Source organism: Solenopsis invicta, chromosome 7 (assembly GCF_016802725.1).
Source record: "Solenopsis invicta isolate M01_SB chromosome 7, UNIL_Sinv_3.0, whole genome shotgun sequence".
Classification (NCBI taxonomy): Eukaryota; Metazoa; Arthropoda; class Insecta; order Hymenoptera; family Formicidae; genus Solenopsis; species Solenopsis invicta.
Window position 1 is genome coordinate 5,240,948 of NC_052670.1, and position 16,746 is coordinate 5,257,693.

Sequence of the window (16,746 nt, forward strand, 5' to 3'; positions counted from 1 at the left end):
TACGACGCGGAGGCATGCACGTCGGTAGGCAACGCCGAAGGCTCGCTTCATTAGGGCCCGAACGAAGGGTTGATTTTTACCCTGAAAATCTTCCTACCGCCGGCTCATTGGTTTCCAATTATCGAAATGCCGTCGCCTTAGGGCATTCTTGTCTTGCTCCTTTATTCTTCTTCTTCTCTTCCCTGTCTCCCTGCCGTTCGCTAAATATGGCAACCTCTATGATCATCTTTGTAAGCGCGATTTCATTTTTGAAACAAACGTATCTATTACTGTTTTTAAGTAGCATTTATACGCAAGAAAGTTATTTTATTTCAAATTCGTTTGACTGCATTGTTCAATTGCAGTCGATTTAGATGGAGATAACAGAGGCTCAACGAACCTTGAGCCTCTGTTGAAATTTTGAAACATCTTAAGACTTTGATCTGCCAAACTTACATCTTAAATCTTAACGCAAGGCTGTAAGGGCGATTTCTAGTGTTATTTTTAGTGTGCGTAAAGCAAGGATAAAAAGATTGTATTCTACAAAATAATTGTTGACTTTTAAATTGATTTTTAATTGGTTTTCGATTGAAATAAGCTTAAGCATTCTAACTTTTTCTATCTTTTCTTTATTATCACGCAAAATACGATTTCATTCATATTATTTTAGTCATAGTCGACGAATATGTTTGTCGATTTTAATTTACGTTTATTACAATTATTACATTATATGATTTCTGTGAAGATAACGAAAGGTCGATGTATTTTGGATTGAGAAATATTTGATAGAGCTTATTTTGAATTGTCCAGTTTTAGGAACTTTATAGAAAACTATCGTGAAACTATCGTGACATATACATCTCACATTTATGTCTTTCATATCCATGAATACATTTCATTTGCAAATATAACTTCTTAATTAAATTATTCTGATATTTAGGATTTGGAGAGATTCTTCCGTTCGACAATAGTTATTATTTATTCTTGGTTCTCTTTCCTCTTGTCAATCCCGCGAGACGAGATGTAGAAAATAGCATCGGTTCAACAACATCTCGCGAGAATCGAATATCTTGCTAGGGATCTGCGTTATTAAAGTCGCCGTACGTTCGAAACGAGAGGGAACCGAAAGCAGCTAAATGCCACATCGAGCATGGACCCCGGTACTCTTGTAGAATTTTCAAAATTTAACGCGGCCAGGGGGGATAGAAGGAGTTTCTCTACGTATGAAAAGGGGAGAGGAGCGAAAGGGAACGGGTGGGACTAGTGAGCCTGGGAATAAAGCCTGGAGATCGGAGTCACCGACGGCTCCCGGAGCCAGTAGGAATCTCGGAATCCCCACGTCGTGCTTCCGCACCTGTTTTCCGGTGCATCGAAAAAGAGGCGGGCGTTCTTACGCTCAGCGACGGACCAGGCGAGGCGAGGTAGTGCGAACGAGAAGAAGAAGAAGTGGCGAGGCGGAGAAGGCGGAAGAGAAGCCATGAGGCGGGTGACGGAGGTGGAGGATGGCGGATCAAGAGAAGGAGCGTGAGGAGTAAGAGGTGGAAGAGGAGGAGGAGGATGACGACGACGACGAGGAGGATGACGAAGAAGAAGGACGAGGAGGAGGTGGAGGAAGAGGTAGAAGAGGACGAGAGGGATGGCCGGGGGTGACTAGGCGGGGGTAGTCCAATCAGAGCCGAGTACGGGTGGGGCAGAACACCTCCGCCCTCTCCCGCACGTTACCTCCTGCGGCCCTCCTCAACCCTCCTCGACCCTCCTGGTCCTCGGAATGCGCCGGAACCAGCTCTACCTCCGAGCAGGACCACCACCATCCACCCCTTCCCCCGCACGGGGTTTCTACTCCACCTTCACCTCCTCCTCCCACGTAACCTAGCCTCCTCCGGAATCCCCGCGGCTCCTCCTGGCGGCTGCCCAAGACAAGTGCCCGCGAGAGATTCTCACGGCATGAGCGGGGATCGTTACGTACCACCGACGGCGAGGATATCCACGGCCGAGAGGATCTCCACGACGATTTCCGCGCGTACGCGACCCTAAAGCCCTTCACGCACGCACGAACGCACGTACGAACTCACGCATTCACGCAATGCCCACCGCGGCTGGGAACGGCTGCGTTCACCCATTCATCAGGCCGCGATCTCTGAGGCGGTGTGATTAAGCGTCTTCGTTTCGGCTCGGAAGAAGCGATAACTTGCTGCTACTTCCAAATCGCCACAGTAAGTAACGTTCATCGGATATTTTCGTCTCTCGACGGATCGTGATTAAGTTGTCGGGTTTGTGATTGTCTTTCGCTCTTTCTTCTATTCGTTTAATAATTTACATTTTAAATTTAATATTTGCACTTTTATCGTAGGTTTCTGTTTTTTTGGAACTAAAAAATTTTCCCACAAATATTCTCGTGGATTAATATATATTAATTCAATAATACATTCGTTAACAAATTGTTTTTATAATAAATGTAAAATATATTAAATTATTTATATATATTTACGAATAAAAAAAATTTAATATTGGATTTTTTTTTAATTCAATAAACAATCAAAGTATGTCGAAAACGAATAGTTGGCAGTATCTAATAAATAACATTACAATTTACTTGTTTTTTATATTTATCAAATCTTGCAATTTAAATTATTTGAATTTATTATAAACTTTGCTTTACAAAAAATGGCGAGTAACAAATGTATATTTTAAACTGATTTATATATGACAGTATGAAAACGTTATTTGAGTTAAATTCCGTTTATTTCATTAGTGCATTATTTTTTTGTACGGAGAGAACGTGAATAAAATGTGGGTGCGGAAGGGTTGAAATAATACAAGCTATTCGATTGTCCGGTTTGAGGCCTCGAGATACGTGGATCGTTTCTTTTCACTGCATTGTTGAAATCAATCCGGAGGTGCTTGGCTGCGAAGGGTGGAAATAGTGTTTGCGCGTACGGTCGGATAAACACCTGTCGGTAGAAAGAGAGTAATCGGGAAGGGCCGAGAAGGGAAGCAACTACATGTGCACGGTCTGCTCGACTGAAACGCGAGTGATTCGATCTTTTCTGAACCATTGCATTCGATTTGTTTCACTAAAATATCGTTGAACTCTCTTCTGATATAAGCAGTATTTGAATATGTGAAACCTTGGATCACTCATTTCTGTTATTAATAATGCCAATAATGTTCTAAATGAAATAGATTTTTCGTCACTTGTTTATCCTAAAACATAAGAAATATTTAATTAACTTTGCGAGAGTCATTTTAATGTTAATTATATTTGTAATTAATGTTTTTTTTATTTTTTTTTATATAAAAAGTGCTTTATTATCATCATATTAGTATCAGCAGGTATTTAATAGTACAATTTTTATATAATAAAAAAAACATAGTTCAACATGCACATTGTAGTTGATTGGATTTAATAATAAAAATTGTATTGGATGATTTTAAATTAAGTGATAAGCTTTTCTCTCTTTCTCTTTCTCTCAAAATATTGTTTATAAATAGATATTCTTTGTTTAATACAAAATCTAGTATGATTATATCTTTACAATAATAAAAATTAGATGATAAATTAAGGGATCATGTTATCTTCATTAATTACAAATTATAAAAGTATAAATACAAAATGTGACATGATACTATGTGCATGCCTATCTGTGTTGACATTCAGTTGTGTTGGATTTGTCAGGATATTCTTGTCAAAGTTAGTCACATATCACGTAGGAAGACAAAATGGATAGAACGTGGAAGTAGGGCGATGAGATTATCTCGGCCAATATAGCGAATGGTTCGGAATGACTGCAATTATTTCGCGGTGCGTGTTCTCGGTGCCGATTGGACGAAACTGTCTCGCAATAAAGGGAGCCGAAGTTCTCGTTAGATACACGTACGTTTGCCATGTCTCTCCGTACGATGAAATAAACGCGATGAGATAGGAGTCTCATTAATTGTAGATTGCATAGTAAAAGCAGTAACTTATTTTGAATCATAAACTATTGAACATTTTAGATTTTACATTTCTATTTTAAAATTGCGTATATTAGAAATTCATGAGCTCTTTAATTTCTTATTGAGGAAAGTTACAAAGTGATACAAAGAGGAAAGTTACATTGTGTGTGCCAAGAATTCTGCCAAGATGTAAAATATTATTAATGTGAGTTTTCAATTAATTTCGTGACACGAGAATCAGTGACGTTCCATAAATAATCATCTATGATTGTAATTTGAATTACTCGGGTTATATTCGTGAAATGTTCATCGAGATTCGCGCGTCCCTTTATGCAGCGCTCTAGTGTCGGTTCTTAATGGCTCTTTATGGATCACGACAGACAGGCGCGTGTGTACGTTTTCACGAGACAATGTAGACTATAGCTACGCAGAACTTACCAGAGGAGACGCTTTATCGTGCCGGCTCGCACGTATACATTTATATTTAAGAGGTAGGACGAAACTTTGCTGACAACATGGCCGACACGACTCTGGGCTTTTCTACTCGCCACTCTGTCTCTCTCTCTCTCTCTCTCTCTCTCTCTCTCTCTCTCTCTCTCACACTCGGTTTCTCTCTATTTCTCTTTTCGTCGCCTCTCGCAAGGACAGCCTTTATTCTATTCTCACCGTTTCTACGTTGGCGAGAACCGCCCACTTGCAGCATGCTCCGCGAAGTAATTTTCGAGAGGAAAAAAAGAGACCGTGATCCCCGTAGTCTAACTATTGCGACGACGCATTCGTGGATTTCCTTCGGCGAATAAATGTGATTGTGCTCGCGAAATACACCTCGTACTTGAAATGTCTTGCGATGTCATTTACGAAAATTTTGATTCGCCAGTTAAGATATACCTAATATCAACCATTGTAATGATAATGAAACTACAGGGAAAATGGGTTTAATCACTAAAGTTGAAGTCCGTCAAAGAAAATCCTAAAGAAAGTATATAGCATGATAGCACATGAGACTAAGTAATTTTCAATGACCATGAGGGTTATGAAAATAAATTGAAGCGGTAGTGAAACTAGCAACTTTTTCATTTAACATTTAGCTCCAACTCAATTTACATTCGGGTTATTAGGAAAATGATTAAATCTTTTATTCTTTGTTACTACTGTTGCATTTCACTTTTGCGTGGCACATAATGCTTCTATATTCGTAGGATTGTTTTGATATTACTTAATATGTTTGGATATTATTATTTTTGAAATGTGTGTGAAGTGATTTTTTTGAGCGATATTAAGAGCGCGAGAGGAGCTTTACGTGAGCGTAGATGCCGATTCGTAAGACGCGTTCTCTGGGAACGAGTCGCGAATTAACGAGTCCGGCGATCGGCAGGCTCGCGTCAAGCACGTCAAGCCATTTAAGCGCGAAGTCACGCGAAGGTGCGACCGCGATGCACGCAAGCACGTCAACGCGGCATTTCCACGAGCTTTCGTTCGTGTACCAGGTATTTGGTTAATCGGGAACGCGAAGGGATTGCGGTGTTTGGGGGCCGGCAAGAATAACAGTCCGTAGCCTCGATCCGACTAAATAAAACCACACAAATATACAATACACACATACGTACACACACATACACACACGCGCGCGCGCGCGCGCACACATGTACACACGGGATAAACTGAATTACCATCATTGAGTCTCTCGTTTCTTCAAACGACGTTTTAATCCGGAAATTTGCAACTTTTTTTCAAATGCACGCATGAATCGCGGTTAATCTTTAATAGGGAAATTTGAATTTTATCAAACACGCAATATTTTTATAAGAACATGTTTCTTTAAAGTATTATTAACAATAACGAAGCAGCACTGTCGTTGATAACAACAAGTAATGAACTAGAACGTTAATTGCTACATAATTGACACGCCTTTTATTCTACACTTTTCTTTTAACGCAGGAGTAAGGTAGCGTATGGCGTAGAACGCGGAAGGGCGGTAAATCGTGGATATCTAAAAGCGAGCTTCTTGCTCTATCCGTTATTTTAAACGATATTGCGTTCTAAGGCGTCTTTTCGCCCAATCTCCCGTGCGTCTAATGTACGCAAAGCGGATTGGAGAATCGGAGGGGGCTAACGTGAGAGCCAGGCGTCGTCTGAACGTTACCTTGCAATGATCCGTTGCATACACCGGGCTTTCCGTCCTCTTTTTCCTCGAGCCGTCTTTGCCCTTTCTGGAAAGTGCCGCGAGAAGACTACGGGGGCGAGAAAGACGGGGAGAAAAGGAGTGTGCGGGAGAGAACGGAGCGAGCGCGGAAACTTTTCTTGTGCAAAGTACCACGCGGACTGGCTCGAGGTTATGAAATTCTGATGGCTCATAAAATGTAAGAAAATTTACAGACTTCGCCATCTTCCTCTTTCTCTTTCTCTTTCGCTTTCTTGCGCTCTCTTCTTCCCCTCCGTCTTTTGCTTCTTTGCCTTCTGGCTTGCCGTCTTTTCGCGTTTTCCATCGCTTCTCTTTTGCTTCTCTCCACCTCGACCTGCCCCGTCGTCGTCGTCGTCGTCGTCGGCGGCTTCGCGAGCTGAACGGAAGAGAGCGGTCGGAGGGGACGGCGTAAAGTTTAAAACTCGCGGCAATCGATTAGGAGTCTGGTAAAGGAGACTTCCCTCGTTCATTGCTGCTACCTTTCTCCCTCTGTCTAAAATTCGCGCTGTGTTAACATTTTTTTTTTCATAAAATTGGACAAAACATTTTATTTGAATTGAAATGTCGAATATTGAAAAATAATTCTTTCACTGAATATCTTGTGACGCTTTTGAAGCGCGTTGTAAACTTTTCAAAGATGTAGGGTGGTACTGCAATATTCTGGCATTTTTTAAACAACGTGAGTTGTTGACTTTTATTACTGATAAACGTAATCGTTTCAAAGGATAAGATTACCAGGTCAGAGTCTACAGAGTACTGCTACGATATTCGTGGTAGCGCAAAGTCTAGCGATAGAGATAGAATCAATATTTATCCGTAGGGAATGAGAGTCGCAATATAAATACGATATTCGAGAGAACTTTACGGCGCTTGTGGCAAAAATGGCCGTATCCCTCTCCGGAAACTACTTTCTCGTCTATCGGAATGTTCTCTCGCTCCGTAGCCGGGCTGTAGACGAACCTTAATTAACGGCAAGCAAATGAATACGCCCTGATCACTCGAAATTGCGCTTTCGGTCGTCTGCAGGGTGACTTCGGAACTATTTTCGTCAATCTTTATTCGTTCCTCATTTAATTCTACCAACGGTGAGGAGCATAATTTTCCCATCTGTGTGTTAGTTCTTTTTAGAGGAAAATTGTAATCCATATTCTGTCTACATTTTTCGAAAAAAAAAAAAAAAAAATGTAGGCGATGGAATAATTCGACTTGCCGATAGTGAATCTGAATTATACTTTATGAGTCTGATTTTACCATATTTTATGTACAATAATTAATTCAAAAAGCGACTGGAAATTTTCCAACGGGGAATTTCAAGGCAACGAGGCTCGCCCAGCGCTCGCCAATCTCGCGCGAATAATTATGTATAAAGGCGACGACGATGGCGGGCTGGCGTGGTAGTGGCTCGCCGCTCAAAATACGTCTAAATATTAATGAGCTGTCCCTGCCTACGGCGCCTTCGTCTGGGCGCGTTCACGCTCTCTTCAGATAGCGCTTACGTGTGTGAGTGCCAAACGTGTCGAAAAGTGTATGAGCGTGAGCACAATGTGAGGACAGGTTTGCAATTTCATGTCGCGTACGTGTAAGAGCGATCGATGTTCCTTGGCAAATGTATTACAAGCATTTGGATATTAAAGATAGAGAGCAATTTATTCGCATTACCGCTTGAGCGTTTAGTGACCTTATTTTTGTAAAACTTAATTTTAACGACTTAATTTTACGAAGACTTTGCATCGTCGCTCGTGAATAATTCGGTTGCAGTCACCGAAATAGCTATCAGAAATTCCATTGCTCTTTACGTGAATAACAGACATTGTCATATTCTCGCTGCATTTCGAGGCGTTTCACAGGATTAGCGCTTGCCTTGACAGTGCTAATTCGCTTCTATCTTTTCTCGTCTCTCTCTTCTTCTTTTACCTCGTTATTCTCTCCCTGCTCAGCCTTTCTCGCTCTCTTTCCTCATCCGGTTCTGAATCGGAGTAAAGAGGCTCTCGGCATAGGAACAACGAGGGGGCGTAAAAGGGTTGACAGGAAGAAGTTACCTGATAGTTAATACAAAGACTGTCATGTAAGATGCGCCGTCAAGCGGTAGTATCCCCCTCACTCCTTCCGTCCCTGCTATCTTACCTTCCCGCCCTTTATTTTGTTCTCCTCTATTTTCCCAGGGCTCTTCCTCTTCCTAGCTGGCAGATCCTTCGGGACGGCTAATTGTGAGTGACAGTCGCAACGGGTAACGGGAGAGGGATCAACGTCACTCTCTAGAACTTCTCAAAAGCCCCGTTGACGCTTCTTCTCATTTTCAAAGATCTATACTTTAATGACTGACGCGTGCATCCAAAAATTATCCTGGCTTTATAATTTATGCAATAACTTGGAACACAATTGGTATCAGAATCGGTGATATTCGAATAATACTGTGCTAAGGTTGTCAAGGAGAATATTTGACAGGCGATTGATTGAAAGAGATTTTAAAGCTTTGATAAGGTTCAACGTTCTCTTTCACCGTGATTTTTAAATCATTCTTTGATGTAATTTTTGAAAATGTGCATTTGCATATAGATATGTTTTATGTGATTTGACTCTCATCACTTAGATTTCTAGATCCAAGTCTATATTTGATCTAGGTTTATTTTATTTTTAAATTATTCTTGATCCGTATTTTCGGGAATATGATTCCGCTGCAATCCAACTATTAAAATACACCAACTCTCTACCGCATTCTCGTCTCTATCGCGTTAACAAGAAGACCTTTTCGTGAAGCACACATCTGGTCCCCCATCGAAATGAGACGCGACCAATCTCAAGTTTACCTAGCTCGGGAGAAGAGTACGTCGGTGACTGTATTTACCATCTCTCGCAGGTACTTAATTTTGCTTTCGGAATGAAGTCCGGGGGGAGACGTCTCTGGATTGAGGCCGGTAGGTGGGAAATAGCGTAGGTGTTACCGAAAGGTAAGAGTTGCTGCGTTGGTAGCGAGGACGCTGGTGTTGGTGGCACATTGAAATACCGGCGATATGCTCGAGTAGCGAAGCTGTAGGAAACTTCCGCCGAGTATTTTCCTGGGACTGTCTCTCACAATTAGAATTCTCCGGGGAGAAAGCCAGCCTCGTACTCGTAGACGCAGAGTAATGCGAAGATAGGTGCCTATTACGGGAAGCCTTTGCCGATTTTCCGACAACAGGGGATTTCGAACACAACTTATTGTACATACAAATTTCATGAGCATTTCAAAAATTAGAAATTTTATTTATGCGATTTAAATCAGAGGTTGCGAATACGTCTTAACATTCTTGCGATATGTTTTTAATAGATTACTTTAATTTTCAAAAACCATCTGATTAATCTAATTTTTAAAACTGCGCGAAATTCAACACACGGTTCGAGAAAAGTATTACCTAATTTATCCCCTGAACTCTTTTCGCAGCGATTGCCAGCCGACAGAGGAAAGTGCATTGCGATCGTGAAGGTATCGCGTGACGTGCAATTCGATGGTTCCGACCGACAGCTCTCTCTCGGAATAGTCGGTTATCGGCCGAGTGGTGAGCCGGTTGGGTGTGTGTCTTTAGAAAAGCATTAGTGTCCGGAATTAATTGATCGCGGAAGGGAAGTGGATACCTACGAGCTTACATACTCCTATCTCTCTCGACCGCCCTTTCTCTCTCTCTCTCCCCGTCTCACTTTCTCTCTCTTTCTCGCTCCTGTGCTCCCTTGCCGTGCAGGGTGCAGGGTAATATCGGTACTAGTCTGTACCAGTCGATGAGCCACTCGCCGCGCTTCCCCTCTTCATGGTTCCTCTTGCATCGCTCGTACACACGGGCGCGGCGCAACGATATAATCTGCTACTTCGTTCCTCGTGACTTCCCTCGCGAATTTTTGATATCAAAGTATCTTCCGACACGTATGAGTTCCGTTTTCACTCTCTTTCAGCGAACATTTTCATAGTATAATACATAGAATGGAGAATTCTCTTCAATAATGGGAAGAAGAATATGCAATCTAAAATGCATGATACTTGGGATCTGTAGAAACTAAAGTTAGCAAAAGCTTTCCGTAAAATTTATATCTATGAAAGTTAATCTGTAAAATATTCAGGATTAACATCTCAGATGTCGAATAAAAAATTTAAAAAAAAGTAAATTAAAAGAAATTGTTTTATTTTGTATTTCACTGTACCAAACAAATTTGTTTTAATTTTTGTTTTGTTACAAGTTTCGATTAAGGTCATTTGAGCAGTCGCGCGTGGTTGCTGCTAAATATAATTTTCTTTAACATGTATAAGAATGTTTGCAACATTTTCTGCCTTGATGTCTTTTTTGACTTATGTTATCGTCGAGAATTCTCAATGCTAGAGGCGAAGAGGTCGGTTAGAAGCATTTGTTTGACGAGGTCGAGGGTTATTAAGCCGAGACTGCAGACCACATCAGAGCCAACGGGAAAGGGCCTTTGGCATATTTGCCTAACCTGCAACCTTTTCCTAGCCTCACATCTTATTTACCTATCAAAATTCATCATGATGGAGACACTGATCTTATCGTCCATTACTTTTATGTCTTTCGTTTTATCGTTACAATACAGAAAGACAAATAGAATCTCTTAAAATTAGAATTAATGGATATTTAAACATATAGTGGTCTTGTATGTTTGTGATATATACGTGATACAATTTAATGTTTACGTAAAATTTATAATGATAACAAGTGCGGAAGTTGCATATATTGATTACTACTTGTGTAAAATTTTAATTGCGTTGCATTAAAAAGTTGCCTCGGTTGCATTAAACGATAGAAAATCGGTATACAATCTGTTAGTAACTCTCACTTGTCGATCAATTAAAAGTTTCATGATATTGCTTCAACACCCTGCGCAAACATCTTTGCTTTAGCGTTACGCGTTACAAGCATATGAGTTACTTTATCGCTACATTAATGGAATTTACAGTTCGCTTACTAACTCTCTCTTCATCACTTACCACCTTTGTATCGCGCGCGCCGGCAGGATTACTCGCTAGTCGTAATCAGAATCTGCGCGTTCTGCGCGTTATTTAGAATCGTATCTATCCATCCGTCCGTGTCTAGCTCAGCAGCCCGCCAACTATCCGAGCACTTAAGCGCAATCACGAAACCAATTGGAATCGGTAAATATCCAGCCGGCGGCTGCAAAGGCGAGATTGCTGGTGGTGGAGGGCGGCCGGGCATTCAAACAGGGATACGAGGCGGCGCGGCGCGGTTCGGGCGTAAGCGTTTAGCCAGGTCGAGTAGTCGAGTTGATATCCGGCAGATATGTCCTTGAAGCATGCGAGCGTAATCACGATCAGCCGCGACGCGAGGGGCGGCGGATGGAGGACGGATAAACGACGGATACGTACGCTCGCACACGTTTACGTGAACGTTTCCACGCGCTTAGCGTAATGGATACGCGCGTTATAGTATCACCCTCTCTCAACCCTGTACCGATCTTTCTCCTCTCGCTCCATCCTTCTCTAGACTCGCACACGCTCCTTGATTTCCTTCTCTTTCTCTCTCTCTCTCTCTTTCTCTCGTACGAATCTGCCTTTGGGCGCGATGCAAAAGCCGCGGGTCCCAAGATCCGACGTGATAAGTGGTTAAACGGCAGTAAGTAAATGTTATAACCGTACCGTGGTGGTACGCTCGCTCTCAAAGCTGGGAGAAATCGCGGAGGCTGAGTTACGAGATGTGAAACGGTAATACGCAGTGAACACGCGGTATACCGAAGTGACAGAGCGCATTATGGGATTGAGATTAAGCGTGAGATACGACATACGCCGCTTAGATTACTCGTGTACAACGAAAAAGGGTGATTTCCGTCGTGGTCTGGATATCCGTTTAAATCTCATCGGACACGATCGTGAATTATACCGCAAAGAGATAAACTCTTCTCAATCTACCATTTGTTGCAACAAATGGTAAATCGCGCAAAGGTAAGCCGAATGCAAAACAAAACGTTGGTACGCGATCTAAAAATGTAAATTAGTGACCTAAAATGAAGCTGCTAGGAAATGCTCGTTTAAAAAGTTACTCTCTCTCTATCTTTCTCTCTCGTTGTCTCGTTTTGGCGCGACACGGGACGGCGCTATCGCTATCGCGCGTGCTGCATATTTACGATAATACGTGAAATTAATGATTACCACGAGTCAACTGCGAAAGTTTCGTGCGTTAATTTATAAAGGTAATATATCGTTGGACCTCCGCGGTGTTACGGCTATTGCCGGTGTCGCCGCGCGCGGTTATGAATCACGTCCTTTGACAGAACTAAACGTTACGGTCGTCCTCCCTCCACCGACGAAGGGGGTCTTCACCGCCTAGACGAATCCCGGAACGCGAACGATATTGTTAACAACTCGGATCGCCTTAAATTATGCCCGCCGGGTAATTACAGGAAGGCACATGACATTCGTGCATGGGAATAATTAATTCTCCCGATTACGTCCGCCTTCGCCTCTCCTGCTTCTCCGGCTCGTTCCTTCGTCGTGTCCACGAATTTGCGCTTTCGAGACACTTGGGACGGAGGTTCTCGGCGATGTTCCTTCATTCGTATTATTTTTTCTGATTGCAGGTAAATAGCACGTCGCTGCGACCGAGTCGCGTTAGCCAGAACAGTTACTTACGAGTTTCCAGTGTTTTTCCGTCGACGGGTGGTAAGTCTATCGACCTGTCGTTATAGAATATACTTTACGACTAAGCGAATTAGCGAGACATTAATTAAGAGCTACGATCAATAATGGAATTAATCTAGTTTAAATATTTATATTTTACTTATGGCCATCGTTTTTGCCATTTTTTTGGATTTTTTGATACACGATTTTGTACACGTAATTCGCATTTTAATATTATAAAGAACAAAATAATTGCTCTTATTTCAGTCAAATTTATTAATAATCATAGTTTTGCGATAGAATTTTTATATTACGAGTTACGTGTGTATTGTCTCCTCGATCTCTCGCTGATACGCTTGTTTATTGCATTCTTCATAAATAAAGTATCCACAATGTAGAGCTTGAGCTGTCTCAATCGTGAGTCCGTGAAAGCGTGTTTTATCGATCGAAGATCCCAGAGTGATAGAGTCCGATCGTAATCGACTTTGCGCGAGGCGACGTCGATGCCGGCTCGCTTTTAAGGAGCACGAAAGTGGTCTCCGCTACGAAACAGCGGAGGGAGAGTCAGGAGCCCGCGGGTCGGGAGTAAATTAGTAATTAGAAATCTGATACAGGTAAGGTAAGTCGGTGTTGTTTCGGCATCGCGTGGCTCTCCGCGTCGCGTGGACTCCTGCGACAGGCACGGCCTCGCGTGACCCAACGCCCCCTCCTCAACGGGGTAGCCCTGGCCGCGGGGGCGAGCATACTAGCAATCGTTCGGAGCGGGACGGGGGGTTGGGCAAAGGGGACGCCGTCCTGGAAAACGTAAGGGATGACAATTATGCCCTACAGGTAATTGCCGGGTTGCAGCTAAACGAAGCGCACGCCCTGGCTCGCCCTTCCGCGCCACCTGAAACGCGAGCTTTCGCCAGAAAATCATGGGCTTTAAAAAGCGTCACGCTTCCCAGTGCTCTCCAATTTATCGCGGTTTTCGCCCCTTCGCAATCTTTTTCCGCGGTTCCGAATGCAGTGAGAATACTGTGCGCGCACTGCATTAGTTGACTTAATTATTTAACCTTTGAGCGCAGTTGGTTCATGCCATTGAATTTCCCTTGTGATATACAAATTTTATACATATCACTTTTTTTTACTTTTCTTCCATTTTCATTTAACATCTCTAAAATATTGCGAAGGAATTTGTTGTATTAATGAAGCGTAAATGATTTTTATTTTATCACACAATAGTCATTTAAATAATAATTAACGTATATAATATATTTAAATAATAATAGCATATATTTAAATTTTTTGTGTCTATAGAAAACTTATACTATTGCTAGAATTTGGAAGTAGTTGAATATGCAGTTAGAAAATGCATATGTTAAAGAAATAACTTTTTTTTATTTAGATATAATTATATTTTACCCAAGTTTATTGAATTTTAATTTCTTTACAGAAAAGAACTATCTTAAAGAACTGCTTAGTTTAAATACTTCTTTAACATAAACTTTGTATTTATATTTCTTGTAGCATTACGATATAAATACAGCATAAATATATAGAATAAATCGTGGAACTTATGCAGCAAAATTAAGCATAGAACTACATTTCTAGTCTTTGTTATTACCTTTTGAATGTGTTTAATTCTATAGAAGCGTCGTAAGTCTAATATTACGTAATGCGTTCACGAACTCGAATACGCGTGACTTTTACATGTGTGTATAGGGCTCGTAGAAATATTAATAACGAAGCGGGTCAAGGAAATTGCAGCTTATGGCCCAACGTCGTTCATTCAACCAGGAATCTCTTGTGATTTGTATTACAAAGGAATATCCATTAATGGTTTTGAAATTGAATTACCGAGAAAAATAGCGCGTATAAGCAACTTACGTCGTGCGTATCGAGAACTATCCGGTTTGCTCTAGTTCTTCAAAGAAGAAAGATTCAGGCTTTTTATATTGTTTTCAAGATTACGCTACAGCGATAGATTCAAAACGTTAGCAACATAAATATTTTGGAGAAATTTCTCCGCCGATAAATGTCAGCGTGTAGCGTTGCGGTGCGATTTATTATATATGTATTCCACTGTTCCTCTTCTTGGAAAACAGAATCTTACAGTTGCGAACTTCCGTCGAACGCTTTTACCAATATCTTGGAGCATATAGCTCGGCATTCACTCAAGCAAGCATCACTCAGGCGAACAGGCATGAGGGCTCGAGGAAAGACGAGGGTCAGAGGTTGCGGAGCACCGGGGCGTGTCGCGACGACAACGTGGCGAGGCATTCTCCTAACCGCTTTCTCTGTCGTTCCCTTCGACGACGGCGACGACGACGACGAACGACGACGAACAACGACGACGATGATGACGATCGTTCGGAAAATTAGCTACAAATGTGTGTTATTTTGCTGGTAGAACGGTGCACTACGGGAGCGCATACGCCCGGCATGCATTATGCACGCGGTCCCTGTAGAGGCTGCCGGCCGGCCGACGCTTGTTTCGCACGCGCTTTTTCCCACGTGCTTGTAAGCCACGTAGCTCGATCGGGCTATGCCTTTATCTAGCGGCGTACGTATCACAGAATGTCTACGTGGTGTGGAGGATGCCGGTCTCTATACACGTCTGTCACCTTTACACCAGCCCAACGCGCCGATTCTACGTCTCGGCCACGTGGCTCGTAAAGACGGACGTACGGTCTAGGCTTGCGTCGTCGTGTACAGGCTTGCCCGTCGCTCCTATATCGCGACCAGTTTGTTTTAAACCTTGGCACGCTTTGTTTTGGCTTACGTGTCGTACGTGTTCGGCAATTTTTGTGCTAGACCAGCTGCGATTTACTGACGTGTCCATCGAATATGATGGCTATGATAATTAGAATGCGGGTGTTTTCGGACTGTGCACCGTAGTTACAGTGAATTTAATTATATTATTAGATGCGTCGAACATCTCGACAGTGTTATATTCACGGGTGTACACATAGTTAAAAGTACAGTTTCGTAAGATTGAAGAGACAGTTGAGGATGTTAAGTCTTTAATTTCTAGTGTTTCATCGAACTTAATGATATTCGAAGAAGCATCTGTACTATCGTGATGTAAGTATTAACTAAAAAAACACACGCGTGCCATTAATTTTGGAAATTGAAAGAGATTCGGTTAATTATAGTGATTAAATGTAGCGGAGCATATTACATATTCTTTTCCAAATGCTAGAATATTTATTTGGACTCGTACGTACGAGCTCGCGCAAGGTAAGACCCTACACGGTTTTTCTTCGAGTACCTTAGCGTGTTGCTGCCCTAAGACCTGCAATTAATTTTATATTTTGTTGCCGCGCACCAAGCTTGCGGACATTTAAAAAGGGCTTCATGTCTGCTGCTTTCCGTTCGTGCACACGTTGGTCTCGCGAGGGGAGCGACTGAAAAATGGGAAAAAATGGGCGCGACGCGCGGTGTGATGTCGTGTCGTTCGAGTGACGGTCGCATGCCAGCCGGAGAATTACCGTCGAGTGGCTAGAGTTACCGGGCGGGAGAACACGTATAGAGCCTGACGCGTTCGCATGACGGATGCCGATTCGATAGCTCGATTTCACCCAGCTCGCAATTCCGATGCCACTCCGACACCCCGGAGAAATTTTACACCGATCGATCGCGATTATCCTTTCCTCGCTGCCCACCGGAAATGCACTGGAAATCGTCGATAAAATCCAGATGTTTTAATACGATTCAATCGTCCGCGATATTTTTTCAAGCAGATGACTCGATAATCAATAGCTATCTTTCCGAATGTTAGTAGTTTATATATAAATATATAAACTTTTTAATTCTTTTTTATTGGTAGAAAAAATAGTTTAAGTAGACTTGATCGTGTTTGTGTAATTTTTCATACTCTTGTATGTATTTCAGAAAAAGAACAGAGACATAAAAGCCATATATGTATATTGCGGTACGAAGTTTAGCGGTAATTGTGACGATACGAGGAACATGAGATAATAGAAGGGTTAAACTGCGGTTGCACAACGTTGTACGATGCAGTATTCATTAAAATAAGGTCAGGAACGGTATTATT

At 42.0% G+C, this 16,746-nt stretch overlaps 1 protein-coding gene across 22 annotated transcripts in view; it reads left to right on the top strand.

Moving 5' to 3' along the window:
• LOC105205448 (flocculation protein FLO11) overlaps nucleotides 1–16,746 on the top strand; it is a 334,932-nt gene that overhangs the window by 121,095 nt on the left and 197,091 nt on the right. The window contains exon 2 of one of the 22 annotated variants that reach the window (XM_039451537.1): nucleotides 12,668–12,749. The exons of 20 other annotated variants lie outside the window; for them this stretch is intronic. The gene's annotated coding sequence lies outside the window, so the exon portion shown is untranslated. Of the gene's footprint in view, nucleotides 1–12,667; nucleotides 12,750–15,281; nucleotides 15,774–16,746 lie in introns of those variants that run through there. One more of the 22 variants, XM_039451536.1, reaches the window with a different exon arrangement.